Source organism: Canis lupus, chromosome 2 (genome assembly GCF_011100685.1).
Source record: "Canis lupus familiaris isolate Mischka breed German Shepherd chromosome 2, alternate assembly UU_Cfam_GSD_1.0, whole genome shotgun sequence".
NCBI classification, from domain to species: domain Eukaryota; kingdom Metazoa; phylum Chordata; class Mammalia; order Carnivora; family Canidae; genus Canis; species Canis lupus.
Window position 1 is genome coordinate 51,058,900 of NC_049223.1, and position 14,043 is coordinate 51,072,942.

Genomic DNA, 14,043 nt, shown 5'->3' on the forward strand with positions numbered 1-14,043 from the left:
CGTATTGGTCATCTACTTAGTGTAGCTTTTCCCACAGCTCTCTCTTTAAGGTAGGTTTATTGAATGGGCTGTTTCTGGGTCAAAGATTATTCAGTTCTATCCTTATATATTTTTTGTGTGTTCCTCTCTCTATATATATAAATAAATATTAATATATCAATATATTAATAAATCAATATATTATATTAATATAATATATTAATAAATATAAATAATATTTATTTTAATTCATCTACTTTATTTATTTAATATTTATTTAATATTTATTTACTTATTTAATATTTATTATATATTATACATTATATTAATATATATTATATATTAATAAATATGAAATATATATATATATAGAGAGAGAGAGAGAGGCCAGGAGACTATTTTATTTTATTTTATTTTATTTTATTTTATTTTTATTTTATTTTATTTATTTATTTTTTTCAGGAGACTATTTTAAAGTCTAGAAGTGCACACAGTAGCTTGGACAGAATGCTCACAGTGGCTGCAGGGGGAGAAGTAAGAATGATGCACCTGGAATATAGGGCCCATAGGATTTCCTGGTACACTTGATGTGGGGGTGGCAGGGGAGGGTCCCCACAGTGTGGACAGAGAGGCCTTTCTAAAGTGTAAATTTAAAATGTAAACAGCTTAAAATCTTGCAAGAGCTCCCCCTCATTCACCATGAATACACATGGGGTGAAATCTCAGCAGCAACCCCGGGGCCCCCCATAACCCAGCTCAAGGCCCTTCTCATCCCACCATTCTGCATTTTATGCTCCAGCCGGATCAACCTTTGGCTCTCCCCTTGCATCTCCACACCCAGTGCATGCAGTTTTCTTTTTTTTAACCCTCTAGAGTCTCTCCAAATTCTTGGTATGTTATTTTCCTTTTTCCTGAACAAACCGACACAAACCTAAGTGGCTTAAAACAAAGAATTGTCTTCTCTCCTGATTCTGGAGGCCAGAGACCCAGTCAAGGTGTCGGCGGGCTGCACTCCCTCCCTTTGGAGGCTCTGGCGGAGAGCTCTTCCTTCACTTTTTCAACTTTTGGTGGCTCCTGCCATCCCAAGGCTTGTGGCTGCATTCATCCAATCTCTTCTGTCCTCGCATGGCCTTCTCTTCTGTGTGTCTGCACCAAATGTCCCTCTGCCTCCTTCCTCTAAGGATGCTTGCTTTTTGTTTTACTGTGTGTTTTTTTAAAAGATAGATTTTATTTATTTATTTATTTATTATTTATTTATTTATTCATTCATTCATTCATTCATTCATGAGAGATAGAGAGAGACAGAGAAGCAGGCTCCCTGTGGGGACCCTGATGTGGGACTCGATCCCAGGACTCTGGGACCACGCCCTGAGCCGAAGGCAGATGCTCAGCCCCTGAGTCACCCAGGCGTCCCCGATAAGGATGTCTGCGATCAGAGTTTGTGCTCCCTCAAATCATCCAGGATAACTTCCCCATGTCCAGATCCTTAACTCAATCCCATCTGCAGAGGCCCTTCTTCTTTATAGGGCGGCCTTTCCAGGTGCCAGGGTTTGGGGCCCTGCCACGTTTGATTGGCCATTGGCTGCACTTGTCGGAGGCCCTTAGCGAGCTGAGTTCCAGCACCATGTTCGCTCCTCTGCAGCGCTTCTTACACGCTGGCTCCTACGACCTGTTTTCACGTGGGTATTCACACACAGTCCCTCCGTCTACACATCCATTGCCTCCTAGCCAGGGAGCGTGGCCAACTACTGATCACTCCTTCCCCCAACACAGCTGATGGTCCAAGTAAATGACGGGTGAGTGAATGAAGATTCATGCCGCAGGATCTGTTGGGTGCTCTTGAGACTTAATCATCTTATGAAAATTAAAAATAGGATTGGACTCCTCAGGCATCTGCTCAGTGGCTTTCCTGTTTCTTTCCTGTTGTCATGTCCAGCAGTTGTATTAGATCATCTCCATTCAAACAAACCTGCTCAGTCTGGCCTTGTGCCCAGTTACAGCCCTTGATAAAGACAGCTATTGCTGGGCGGCAGGAGAATATAGGTTTTCCTTTAATTGGTGTATGGAATCCAGAGTGTAGGATTTTTTTCTTAAGATTTTATTTATTTATTCATGAGAGACAGAGAGAGAGAGAGAGAGAATGAGGCAGAGACACAGGCAGAGGGAGAAGCAGGCTCCATGCAGGGAGCTTGATGCGGGACTTGATCCCAGGACCCCAGGGTCATGCCCTGGGCCGAAGGCGGCGCTAAACCACTGTGCCACCAGGGCTGCCCAAGAATGTAGGATCTCTGAGACTATCTGGGGTGCTAAGGAGGCTGGTCTGATGCTCCTGCCTTTGTCATGCAGGCAGTCATGGTGTTGTGTTGGGAGGTGAGCAGAGCCATCAGGGCGTTTCTTGGAGGTTACTCTGATCTTGGCCTATGAAAAATCTGTGCATTCCCTTGTTTGTGTTAGGATTTAGCCGGGGCATCGGTTGGCTTCCATGGTGTATGACACGAGGTCAAAATAACTCCCAAGTTTCCACCTGCCACATGGTGTTTGATTTTATTTACATTTCCCAGGACTTAGTCACGCACGGCTACAAGGAGAATAGGTTCTTGCAGCTAAAAAAGCACATCTGTGTTGTTCTTTCGCAACGGGTTTTGTCAGTCCAGAAACAGCACAGTATTTGATTTTCTATTTTGAAAATTCGTTTCCTTTCATTTCCTACGTCCCTTTGACTACCGTGAGCAATATTTGCAGACAACAGCGCCCTGCTTGGATATACTTGGCAAATCAAATTTATTCTTAACTAACCTACGTTGATCCAGACCAGACACACACGAACATGATGCTGGTTAAAATCCTATGTATTTGAAGATCCATCTGGGGCAAACTGCAGCACATTTTAAAATCCTTAAGCCAAGCCTGGATAAATTTCCCCAGCTGTTACGGAAATGCATTGACCCGAATTAATAATCCGCCTGAATGCAGCGTCCGGAACGTCCACGGCCTCTTTACTTCTGTCCTTCCTTCTATCCTGGCGGTTGTCCCCAGTGCCCCTTAGGCAGTCCAAGCCCCAGGACCAGGCCCTCACTTTTCTCAAACATCCTAAATGTGTTGACAACGAGGCATGAGGCGGAGAAATAGAAGCTGAAGAGGAGAGGGGAGGTGGGTTCACCTGGGTCCCTTTAAACCTGTTTCACTCTGACAACTTGGCGGTGTCACCGAAACAGGCATCACGGGCCCTGCTGCCTTGCGCGCTGTGCCCGGGGAAGGGCCTGGAAAGAGCCTGGAAGAGCATGAAGGCAGCTGGCTCCGAGCGGGGAGCAGGGCCGGGACGCCTGGGTCGCACAGAGCTGCCCAAGAGCCGAGGGAGCTCAGCTCGTTTCGCTCTAAACGAGGCCCTGCTGTGGGTGCGGGTCCCGGGACTCTCCACCTGCCGCCCTGCCCTCTTCTGGGGGTGGGGAGGGGGCCCTGGGGTGGGGTAAACTGAGGAATCTCCCCTGTGAGAGGCATGTGCATTTTAATAGCGAGCATTTCAAACCCCAGTCGAATTTTTACAATCATTTTGTAAATATTGTCACTGAAGTACAATGTCCCTACAGCAAAATAGCCCACGTTCCCGGTGTACAGCATGAGGTCTTAGGAGGTGACGTCAAGACCCAGAGCCAGGCATGTTGGCAGTGCCTGGTGGCACGTCTGGATGCTCTGTGGTCAAAGGTAAGTGCTCTCCTGATCTCCGTAAGCACGGGTTAGCTCTTCCCCGGTTCAGGGGCACCGTAAGGTATGTAGTTTTGGGGGCCTGCTTTCATTTGGTCACCAACATGTCGTGGGAGTTGTCACTGTTACTGCTGGGAGTGTGTTTTTCTCCATTTCACTTCATTTCCTGGTCTGGTATTCCATTTTGTGGGGAAAACCCCCCCTCGCCACTCATGCATTCCCTTGTTGCTGAACCCTTGGGTTGAGTTTGGCTGCTATGAGTATGCTTCTATGAATATTCTTAAACATGTTCCTTCATGTTCATTTGGGGGATATGGGGGTATGTTTGGGGGTGGAATTGCTGGGTCATGAGGTGTGTCTGTGCTGGTTAGAGTTGACATGGACAATTCCCACTGTGGTTCTCTACCCATTGACGTTCCTACCAGTGGTATGCGAGGCCCAGAAACGCCACACTTCACTACTCTATAGTATTGTCAGGTTTTAAACATTTGTTCGGTCTCATTTCTCCATGCCAGTGGGTAGGTAATGACGTCGTGGCTTAAATGTGCATTCCCATGGTGACCAGCGTGTTGCTCCTCTTTTCATAGTCTTACTGGCCATTTCTGTGTTGTGTAGTGCCTGTGCCATAGAGGATAGGTTTTTGTGGACTATCTGTCTACCCACATATCACAAACATAAAAGAAAAAAAAATATATGTACTATATTACAGATACATTTCATTTTTTTAAAGCATCATGGGGATAATGTAGCACATGCTTGTGACAGGTTGCTTGAGAGTTGGCCCCAATTCTCCATCTCCATCTCTTCGTGTATCTGAACCTTTTCAGTGCGTTTTTGCAAGTCTCCCCTCAAGAGGCGGTGTCATTTCCCGCCCCCCCCCCAACTCTTCCCTGACCTTGTGACGTGTTTTTGGCCAAAGGAAGGCAGGGGAAGTGATGGCATGCCAGTCCTGAGGCAAGGCCTGGAGAAGCCTGTGTTTCCGCTCCCTCCCCACTCCTCCCTCCACCGTGATGAGCAGCCCAGCCTGGTTTGAGGCAGAGTGAGTGAGCTCAGGAACCTCAGCTGGTAGCCAGCATCATGAGGTGGTCCTTTCCTTCACAAGGTCGTCCTTATTAAGGGAAAAGTAACCAATCCCAATTGGGTAGGTGAGCATACTCTTATATTCTAATGTGCATGTCCTTGATTCTGAGTAAACTTGAACACTAAAAATGGATTGAATGTCTGTTGCTTGTTCATATCCTTTGTATATTTTCTCTTGCGATTTTCATCTATTTGCAGAGCTATTTATATAGAAAGGATATTAGCTCTGCATTATATGCAGAAAAACTGCTCTTTGGTTTCATTTCCCTTTAAAGTTTATTTATGGTGTTTCTTATTGAAAAATTTTAACTTTTTATGTAGTTAAATGTATTAATATTTTCCTTTGTGAATAATTTCCTTTCGTGTAGTAATAAGAAAAATGGTCTTGGGTGCCCAGGTGGCTCCGTAGGTTAAGCATCTGCCTCCAGCTCAGGTCATGATCCCAGGGTCCCGGGATCTGGTGCTGCTCTCCAATCTGGTTCCCTGCTCTGTGGGGAATCGGCCTCTCCCTCTGCCTCTCCCCCCTGCCCATGCGTGCTCTCTCTCTCTCAAATAAATAAAAAAAATTTAAAAAAAAGGAAAAACGGTCCCTTCTCTAAGATTATATAATTATTTATCTATTACCTATTAAGGAATATAAATATTCAAAGGACTAAATCTCTAATTGTGGAACATGGCTACTTGGTAGGCTTTAAAGAAGATGATTGAGGCAGGGAGCCAATACCAGCTAGGATGCTTTTATATACCAATAATAGAAACTGTGCCTCAAATTAGTTAAAAATAAAAGCACCTTTTATTTCACATAATAAGAAGTTCAGAAGTATGACAGTTTTGAAAATTTGCTAAGTCAGCAGCTCAATGGAAATTTTTTTTTTTTTTTTTTTTTTTGCACAGACCCAGTTTTTCCCCATCTTGCTACAATGCCATTCGTGGAGTGCTGGCTTTGTCTTCCCCTGGTTTTCTTCATGGCTATCACATGGCTGCCAGTTTTTTTTCCAGAGGAAAGAGAAGAGTATCTCTACCATATTGACTATAACCCCCTCCCTTCAGTGTAACTGGGCCATGTGCTCACCCACAGACCAGTAGCAGTGGTTGGGAAAACACCAATCAAGGATCCTCTTATTTCAATCAGGACTCTCCCTTGGAAGCTGGAAATTATTTAAAGACATATATAACATGATTGAGGTTTGAACAGGAAGGAGGAAAGGAGGAAAAAGATGTTGGACAGGTCACGGACAGCAGTCACTCCAGGCCTTCCAGGCACACCTCAACCTGGATGCCATTTCCCAACTTGTGGTCTGAAAAAAATTGTAGCCATTTTCAATATAGTCTGAAATAATTGACGGGCTCTGGATTTAGCTCAACCTTGATGCGGATCAAGGCTCTGGTTTTCATCATCTGTAGCATCTGCTTTGTTTTATTGAACTTCTTTAAGCCTCACATTCCCCACCTGTAAAATAGGAATGATATCTATCTTATTTGGTGATCAGTAGATTCTTAATAAATGGTATCTATCGTTATGACCACTCATAAATCTGCTTATGATTCTAATTTCCTCTGTTTTGTCTCAACAAGGTCTTTGAGTCCATTTCTGTTTAATGTGCTTTATGTGACTTGCTTTAAAGCTAGTCTTATTTATTTAGTATTTTCTTGTAAGATTTTAAGTAATCGCCGTACCCACTGTGGGGCTCGAACTCACAACCCTGAGATCAAGAGTTGCATGCTCTACCGACTGAGCCAGCCCAGGCGCCCTGAGGCCAGTTTTAAACACTAACCTGGCTTTTCTTTCTAAAAATACTCCCACTTGCACTTCTGCTAGCCTTCTCTTTCTCTTGTATGCTTACAAGTTCGGGTGTTTTCTGCACTTTATATGGGAGTGGCATCGATCCCACCCTTCCTGCCCCCCACTATTGCATACGGCTGACCTAAGGTTCTGAGGGTTAGCATTTACAAAAAGAGGATTCCATCTGTTGTGAAGCTGCCCACCCTCCAACACATGTTTGGTTTTATCATAAAAACCACCTGCCTCTTCCCGTTTGAAACTAACCTAAGCAAATTTCTTTAATTTATCTCCTTGTGGGTGAAGCCGAGCTCTTCTCAGCCTTAGCCTGTTTATATGTGTGTTGTTTTCTCTCCACCGTGACAGTGAGGAATGAGTCTCCTAGGTTGGAAGATTGAGAAGCATGGGCTGGGCCTTCCACACATGGGGGACCAGTCAGCACTAACGCTTGGGCCATGACTAGGTGCAGTGTTTCCTCAGCCGGCAGCTATGATGGCCTGGTCTCCAGCTGAGCCACAGCTTTGCTTCCCCTTCTAGTGATGGGAACAATGGCCTTGTCACGTATCTAAATAGTGCCTGAGCCATCTGGGCCTCCAGATCATTCTGCGACATAGATATATGTCCTAATTGTTACTCCTGAGTTACCTTTACTCAAAAGCAAGGTGACACCTCCAGTATTTTCAGAAGCATTTGGATATTCTTGCCATCATTGTGTTTATTTTTTTTCAAGGGAGGTTCCCCCTTAGGCCCTAAGGTTGGAAGGTGGCACAGACTATCGATTAAACCTATAGGTTCAAAGCAGCCTACTCAGGTTACTAGCTATATGACTTTTTGCAAGTTAATTAATTAACCTCTCTGAGTTTTAGATTTCCCATATGTACGAAGAAGAGAATGATATCTCATTTGTAGTATCATAGAAAACTATTTAGTCTTTGTCCCAGGTTCCTAGCACAGAGCTCCTAAAACTCTTGTATCTTCCTGAGTGATAGGAGTGTTCAAACGTCTTTTATTCTGATGGGATGACTCTTCATGGGCCCTTAGGTAGTTTCAGGATGGGGGCCAGTCTCCAGAAAGACCAAGTCTTGGATATAGGGTTGGAAATTTATTCCCACCTCCTGACATCCTGGGTGGGGAGAGGGGCTGGAGGTTGAGTTCAGTCACCAGTAGCCAATGATTCAGTCATACCTGTATAATGAGCTGCCCCCCCTCCAAATATCTAAACAATGGGGTTCAGACCCTTCATCTGGCTATTCACTTGTATCCTTTATAATAAATTGGTAATACTAAATCAAGTATCTTCCTGAATTCTGTGGGCTGTTCTAGCAAATTATTGAATCTGAAATGAGGTGGTGTGGGAACCCTCAACTTTGTCACACAGGGAGTGGGTATCCTAGGTACCCAATACTTGCAACCTGAAGTCTTGTGGGACAGAGTCCTTCAACCTGTGGGGTTTGATGTGAACTCCCAATAGTTAGTGTCAGCATTGAGCTGAATTGTGGGACACCCACCCATTTGGTGCTGGAGTGTTGGAGAACTGGTCGTTGGTGTAGAAAAAGCCCACACATTTGATGTGAGGAGTGTTGGGAGTGAAAGCAGCCCCTGTTGCTGCAGAGGACAGTGTGAAAATCAAGATCTAGCTTGGTGCCTGGTCCACAGTAAACTCCTAACAAGTGTTAGTGTTCATAAGAGGTAGGATTTTTTTTAACCACATTTTTTTTTAAATGAAAGGACTATACCTGTTTATTTACTTGGAAATTATCGTTTTGTTTTATTTTTCCCAGTTGTAAAGTTGATTTCTCTCCAAACCTTCAGCATATTGTTCATTCCTTGACATTGTGTTTTGGAGACCAGTCAACACCACTGATTTCTTTGTGGGTTGGGATTGAACCCATAACCCCCAGATCAAGAGTCACACGCTCCACCGACTGAGCCAATCAGGTGCCTTAGGGTTGATACATTCAAATGAGTTCTGGAGAAACACATCTTTGTAAATCAGTAGAGAAAAACAGCTGAAACCTGTTTGTGTGTGTGTTTGTAATGTCAGTTTTCCTCTCCTGATTTCGTCTTGGAGGGAAAGAACTCCAGACTCGATGTGCTCATCTCCTACGGGTTGGCGTGGGGTCCTCTGTGCTGGGCCCTCCCTGCAGTGGGGAGGGCTGTGAGGCAAGTCCAGGCAGAGGTGGCCTGAAGACTCCATCTCATCATATGGGCTCTGGGATGAAATTAAGTGGTGGGCATCATGCTGGTTTTGGTCTCTAAAACGCCTAGAAGGCCTTCAGTCTGGCTGGCTTGTGTTCTGTTCACACCGTGGCTTTGCAGACTGAGCATTTCCAGGAAGGCCTAGGGTGGGGGAGGACCCATGAAGTGGAGTTGTTGGGGGGGGGGATCCATCCAGAATGGGGTCAGCCCTCTGCATCTCAGTGTTCAGGAGGATGTAACTCCGCAGCCCTGTTGTGTCAAGAAGACAGCTCCCCAGAGCTGCAGAAATGTGCCTAAGGGGAGAAAAAGTGTTCCTGCCACAAGACACTGAGAAGCTGTGGCTGAGGTCTCCCCTCTTATAGACAGGATCTCCTTCCCTCCATCCCCTGTCCCCAGGCCTCCAAGAGGGCACTGACCTGCCTCAGCACATCACAGGGCTGGGACGTGGAAGGGAGCTCATGGGTGGCTCGTGCTTTGGGAGCATCTTGAAGTGTTGGGGCCGAGAGCTCTGGATGTCTGGGGCAGGGCTCTCCAGCTGCTGCATGCATGTGACCCCGGCTTCGCTCTTGTTAGAACACGGCTTCCACCTCCATGGGGTTGGGAGAAAGTCTGAGGCTCTGGGTTCCTCACAAGTGCCCTGGGGCTGCTGCTGCTGGTGGTTCTGGGACTACCCTGAGAAGCAGGGGTGTAGAGCAGAGGGTCTCAGAGGCATGCCCTTGACCCCAGGGGTGTGGGGCCAGGAGCTCTGGAGGTGGGCCTGCCATCTGTGTTTTAACAAGCCCAGCAGGTGATTCTGATGTTTGCTCAAGTTTGAGAACCACTGCCCACTTCGTCATTGTGATGTCACCAACGTCCGTTTTCTCAGAAGCAACAGAAGGAAACTTTTTGAATATTCATGTGTCCGTGTAACAGCCAAGTGTAAATAGAAAGCCTCTAGAGCAAATCTCAGTGAAACACTCCTGACGACGCTGCCCCCCACACGGCTCTTCCCATGTGGCTAGTAGCTGCGAGGGAAGAAGAGGCAGACAGAGTTTTGTGATTACAAAAGAAGTCCTCGTTCACTTTTGAAAATCCGCAGAATACTGAACATTGTAACTGCAAAAGTGAAGTTTCTTCCCCTCTGACTCCCTTTCATTTCCTGTGAGAAGTAATCATGGCTCACAATTTGCCATGTAATTGTGCGACTTTTTTTTTTTTTGCACAACTAAAGGTCTGTAGTGTATTTTTTGCACAAATACACTACAGAGGGTCCATTTTTAAGTACAAAAATTAGAGTGCCCTGCATATTATTCTCCAATTTGTTCATTGCAGCTCACTGTCAGGTGTATGGAAATTTCCGAAAACCTGAGGCCATCGAGGAGCCAGGCCTGAGATCACCCATGTCGTCGTGGAGGTGGCCTGCCAGGGCTCTGCCCCCCGGCAAGGGAGCGGGGTGTGTAGGTTCCTCTGCTTTGGCTGGGCTGCCCTCTGTGTAACACGCCTCCCCTCTCTGCATGCTGCCCCAGAGAGGGGTAGTTGGAACACACATACCTCACTGTCTCTTCCCCTTCCTCTGTCCTTCCCGTACCCCCTTGTTGGGAGGGACAAACCTGTCTCCTCTTTTTTCCTGTTTAGTTTAGTTAGAACCAGCCTGGGGTCCTATCTCAAGTGCCTTCTACCCCGTGAAAGAACCTTGATCTACAGTGGCTAGCTAGGCTCCTCAATAAAGAAGTAGCGGCAGTTCCAGCTGGCAGCAACCCCTCTAGTCAGTGTTTTACCAATACCAGATTGGGAACATTTTGCTAAACAGGCTAGAGAAGAGGCTCTAGGCGGAGCTGCCAGCAATGACTCCCAGCACAACACTGCAGAGTTTGCCTGCCAAGGGTGCTGCTGCCTCTGCTGGGAGATCAGGAAACCCTGCCTCATGTGCAGGACCAACTGGCCTCAGCCAGCACCACACCCCAAAATACGGGTCCTTTGTTCTGATGGCCAGGATTTTTGCATCTGCTGTGGTGTGCCTGCTTGGCAGAAGCCAGGTAATAGGAGGATCTTGAGATCTAAAGGGATCGGAGGAATGAGTCTTGTTTTCCAGCCTCTAGCATGTGTGGCAAGGCCCCTGGGGATAGAATGGTACAGTGTAGGGCAATCTATAATATCTACCTCGGAAGAGCTGATGACTAGCTAAAGCAAGGATGAAACTACGTTGGCCTAATACTCCCCTGATGCTGTTGTCATAATCCCACAGCTACCACGCCCTTAATCCCCATGGGCTCAAACTGTTCTAAAACTCTTAAAGTCTGTGATACTCCTTGGGTTCAAAAGTTTGCCAGACACCATGTAAAGTGACGTGTCCTTTCATCGTCCACCACAAAACGCTTGGCGCTGACACCTGCAGGCCAGAATTAGGTGCTAAGGGGAACTCAAAATGAAAACAGCAATGCCTGGGCCCCACGGGATGTGCAGCCTTGCGGGACTCAGAGGAGCCACCTGCTAATCATAACATTCACTACTGAGCCTCTATGGGCGTATGCTGTAGTGGCTGTTGGACGCACATAGCTTCACTTATGCCTCATCGCAGCCCTGCCAGATAAATACTGGTCCCTTTTGGCAGATGAGCAATGTGAATTCCAAAGGGGTTGGGTATCCCAGCTAGCAGGTGGCACGGCTAGAATCTGAACCCAGAACTGGCTTCGGTCAAAGTCAATGCACTTTTCACTGGATCCCACTGCTTCCTGTAATTGCCTAGGACTTGAACGTGAGGACATATTCAGCCCTATTGCGAGGAGTTGCCGTTCCACCAGGTGGAGGTAGACACTGAAGATAGAAGTAAAGTTTAGGACGTGAAGATGGCAGCAAATGAAGGGGAAAAAGGCCAGAAAAGGCGACAGGGTGGGGAGAGAGGGTGTAGAGGGGCTGTCATGAAGTTGTGTAGTCAGAGAAGCCCTCGATTGGAAGACCTCTAAGGTCTTTGAAGTTACTGGAAAGACCGGTTTTTACTTTAAGTATGACAGAAAACCAGCAGAGAGCTTTTGAGAAGAGAAGGCTGGAAACTGATGTGTGTTTTAAATGATTTGCTTTGAGTACTACTGTGTTGAGAAGACACTGGAGATGAGGAGAGTGACCAAGGGTAGAGCAGTGGGACCACTGGGAAGGCTGCTGCCCAAACCTGGGTGAGAGATGGTAGTGGTGCCCTTTGGGGCAGTCATGGTGAGTTGGCGAGATGTGGTTAGATTCTGGAAATATGTATATGCATATTTGAGAGAGAAAGAGAGAGCACAGGAGGGAGGAGAAGAGGGAGAGGGAGGAAGAGAATCTTCAGCAGGTTCCATGCTCAGCTTGGAGCCCGATGTGGGATTTGATCTCAAGTGGAAATCAAGAGTCAGATGGTTAACTGACTGAGCTGCCCAGGCACCTGGATTCTGGAAATATTTTGAAAGTAGATCCACTGGGATTTCTTGATGGACTGGATGTGGGGTATGAGAAAAATGGTCCGCAAGCCTGGAAGGATGGAGTTGCCAAGTTTGACATGGCCTTTAGACAAATGGGGATATTAAATTAGCAGTTGGATATATGAATAAAATACTTGAAATCAATATCGTGGAAGGGATGTCATTATCAGAAATGACAAGGTCCAGAGTATGACCATAGGAGTGAGTGGCTGAGGTAGGGTGGAGGAGGAGAGCTGTAGGATATGAAAAGGCAGCCTATTGGCAAGATCATCCCTGAGGATATTAAAATCACCAAGGATTTTTGAAGAGAGCGCTGTTGGAGGAAGTGACAGTGAGTCAAGAGCAAAAATCTTAGAGGAATGAGGGGTGGTGTTGGGACTCGGTAGATGACTATAACCAAGAGGGGTAGTGGATGGGAACAGTGTGATGGCATAAGATCAAAGCCGAGGTTGGAGGATGTAGGAGGAAGAAAGTTCTAGAAGTGGCAGTGAGGATCATAGGACAGCTACCCTGTCTCCTGCCCGGTGGTTTAAGGGGTGTCAGGGAGTAAATGGCCACCACCTGAAGGGGTTATGGGAGAAGTGGTATCCTCAGGTTTTAGAGCAAGAGGTAAAGGAAATGGTCCTGGAGAGGCTGAGAATCAGAGATTTCACTGAGGACTGTTATGTGATCACCCTGGCAGGTATCGTGGAGAGTTCAGAGGTGGGGGGTGAGTGATGGTAGCTGATGGGGTCTGAAAGGTAATCCCAGATGCTTTAGGGCCCTGGGCAGCTTGGGGGTGGCTGCTGGAGTAGGACAAAGGGCCTGTGGTCACAAGGCAGAGGGTGGTAGCTAGGGTGCATGTCGTGGTACTGGGTGGAAGGGCAGTGTGTGCTGCTGGAACCTGGCTCCCTCTTGGCTCCAGCTGATGATGGTGCCAGGCTTGGGGGGCTCAGGTCTTCCTTGGGGTGTGGAGTGCTTTCTTGTCTCCCATCATCAGAGGCAGGGAGGGCACAGCAAGGAACTGAAGAGATTCAGTCTGGTTTAGGAAAAAGTGAGCTTGCAGGCAGATGTCTCCTGGGCCCCAAGGCTGCTGGACTCAGCAGTGGGAGTCCATGGCTCCTCTTTTTGGCCTGCTGCTGGGGCTCAGCAGCCAGTTTTGAGCTGCCCTTGCTCTTGGGTTGAAGTTGGGATTTTTGACTGGCTCGACCGACAGGATCAGTCGAGTGTGTTTCCAGGGGAGCCACCTCGCTGGACTGTGGGGCAAAGATGGGGGAGCACAAAGAGGTGAACACCTGGATGGGAGCAGTTCAGACTCTTGCTGAGGTGTCTAATTCCTTAAGCTTAAGATTCTCATCTGTAAAACCGGGATCATAATTGCCCGAGTCTCCTTCACTAGAGGTGCAGGTTATATGAGCTTACACATAGACGACATTGAGCTCAGTGCGGGTATCCAGTTGGCACTCCCTCCCTACATGTTGGCCATCATTTCTATAATCATGGCATCTGATGATTTTTCATCGTCCCGAGGGACAAATGTGACTTGCTCGTGCTGTGAGCGAATCAATCATTCAGGTTGTGAGAAAGCTGAGGAGAAGCCTGGGCAGGATGGGGACCCTGGGGTCCGGCTAGGTCCCCAGCAGGACTTCTAGCAGCGGGCATTGACATTTCAATGTGGTTTTGTTGTTCTTGGCGTGAGTCTGAAAGGGCATTGTGTTTCCATTTGTATTTTATTGCTTTTTATTGAGGAATCCTATCCTATAGAGAGACTTGCTTGACGATGGGGACCCCTGATGATCTGGGGACTCATTCTCAGCTAATGCCAAGGGTCTCAATAGGCCTCTTTTTGGTCCCTTCATCTCCCTGACCTTCACAGCTCACCTCCACCAGCTTGCT

The 14,043-nt window shown here is 46.9% G+C and overlaps 1 long non-coding RNA gene across 1 annotated transcript; it reads right to left on the reverse strand.

Moving 5' to 3' along the window:
- Positions 1–5,606: 5,606 nt before the first annotated feature.
- Positions 5,607–9,555, reverse strand: LOC111094655. The gene is made up of 2 exons (XR_005354999.1): positions 9,157–9,555; positions 5,607–6,211 (listed from the first exon to the last, which is right to left on the reverse strand). It is a non-coding gene; the product is annotated as an uncharacterized LOC111094655 (long non-coding RNA).
- Between the last annotated feature and the right edge of the window lie 4,488 nt (positions 9,556–14,043).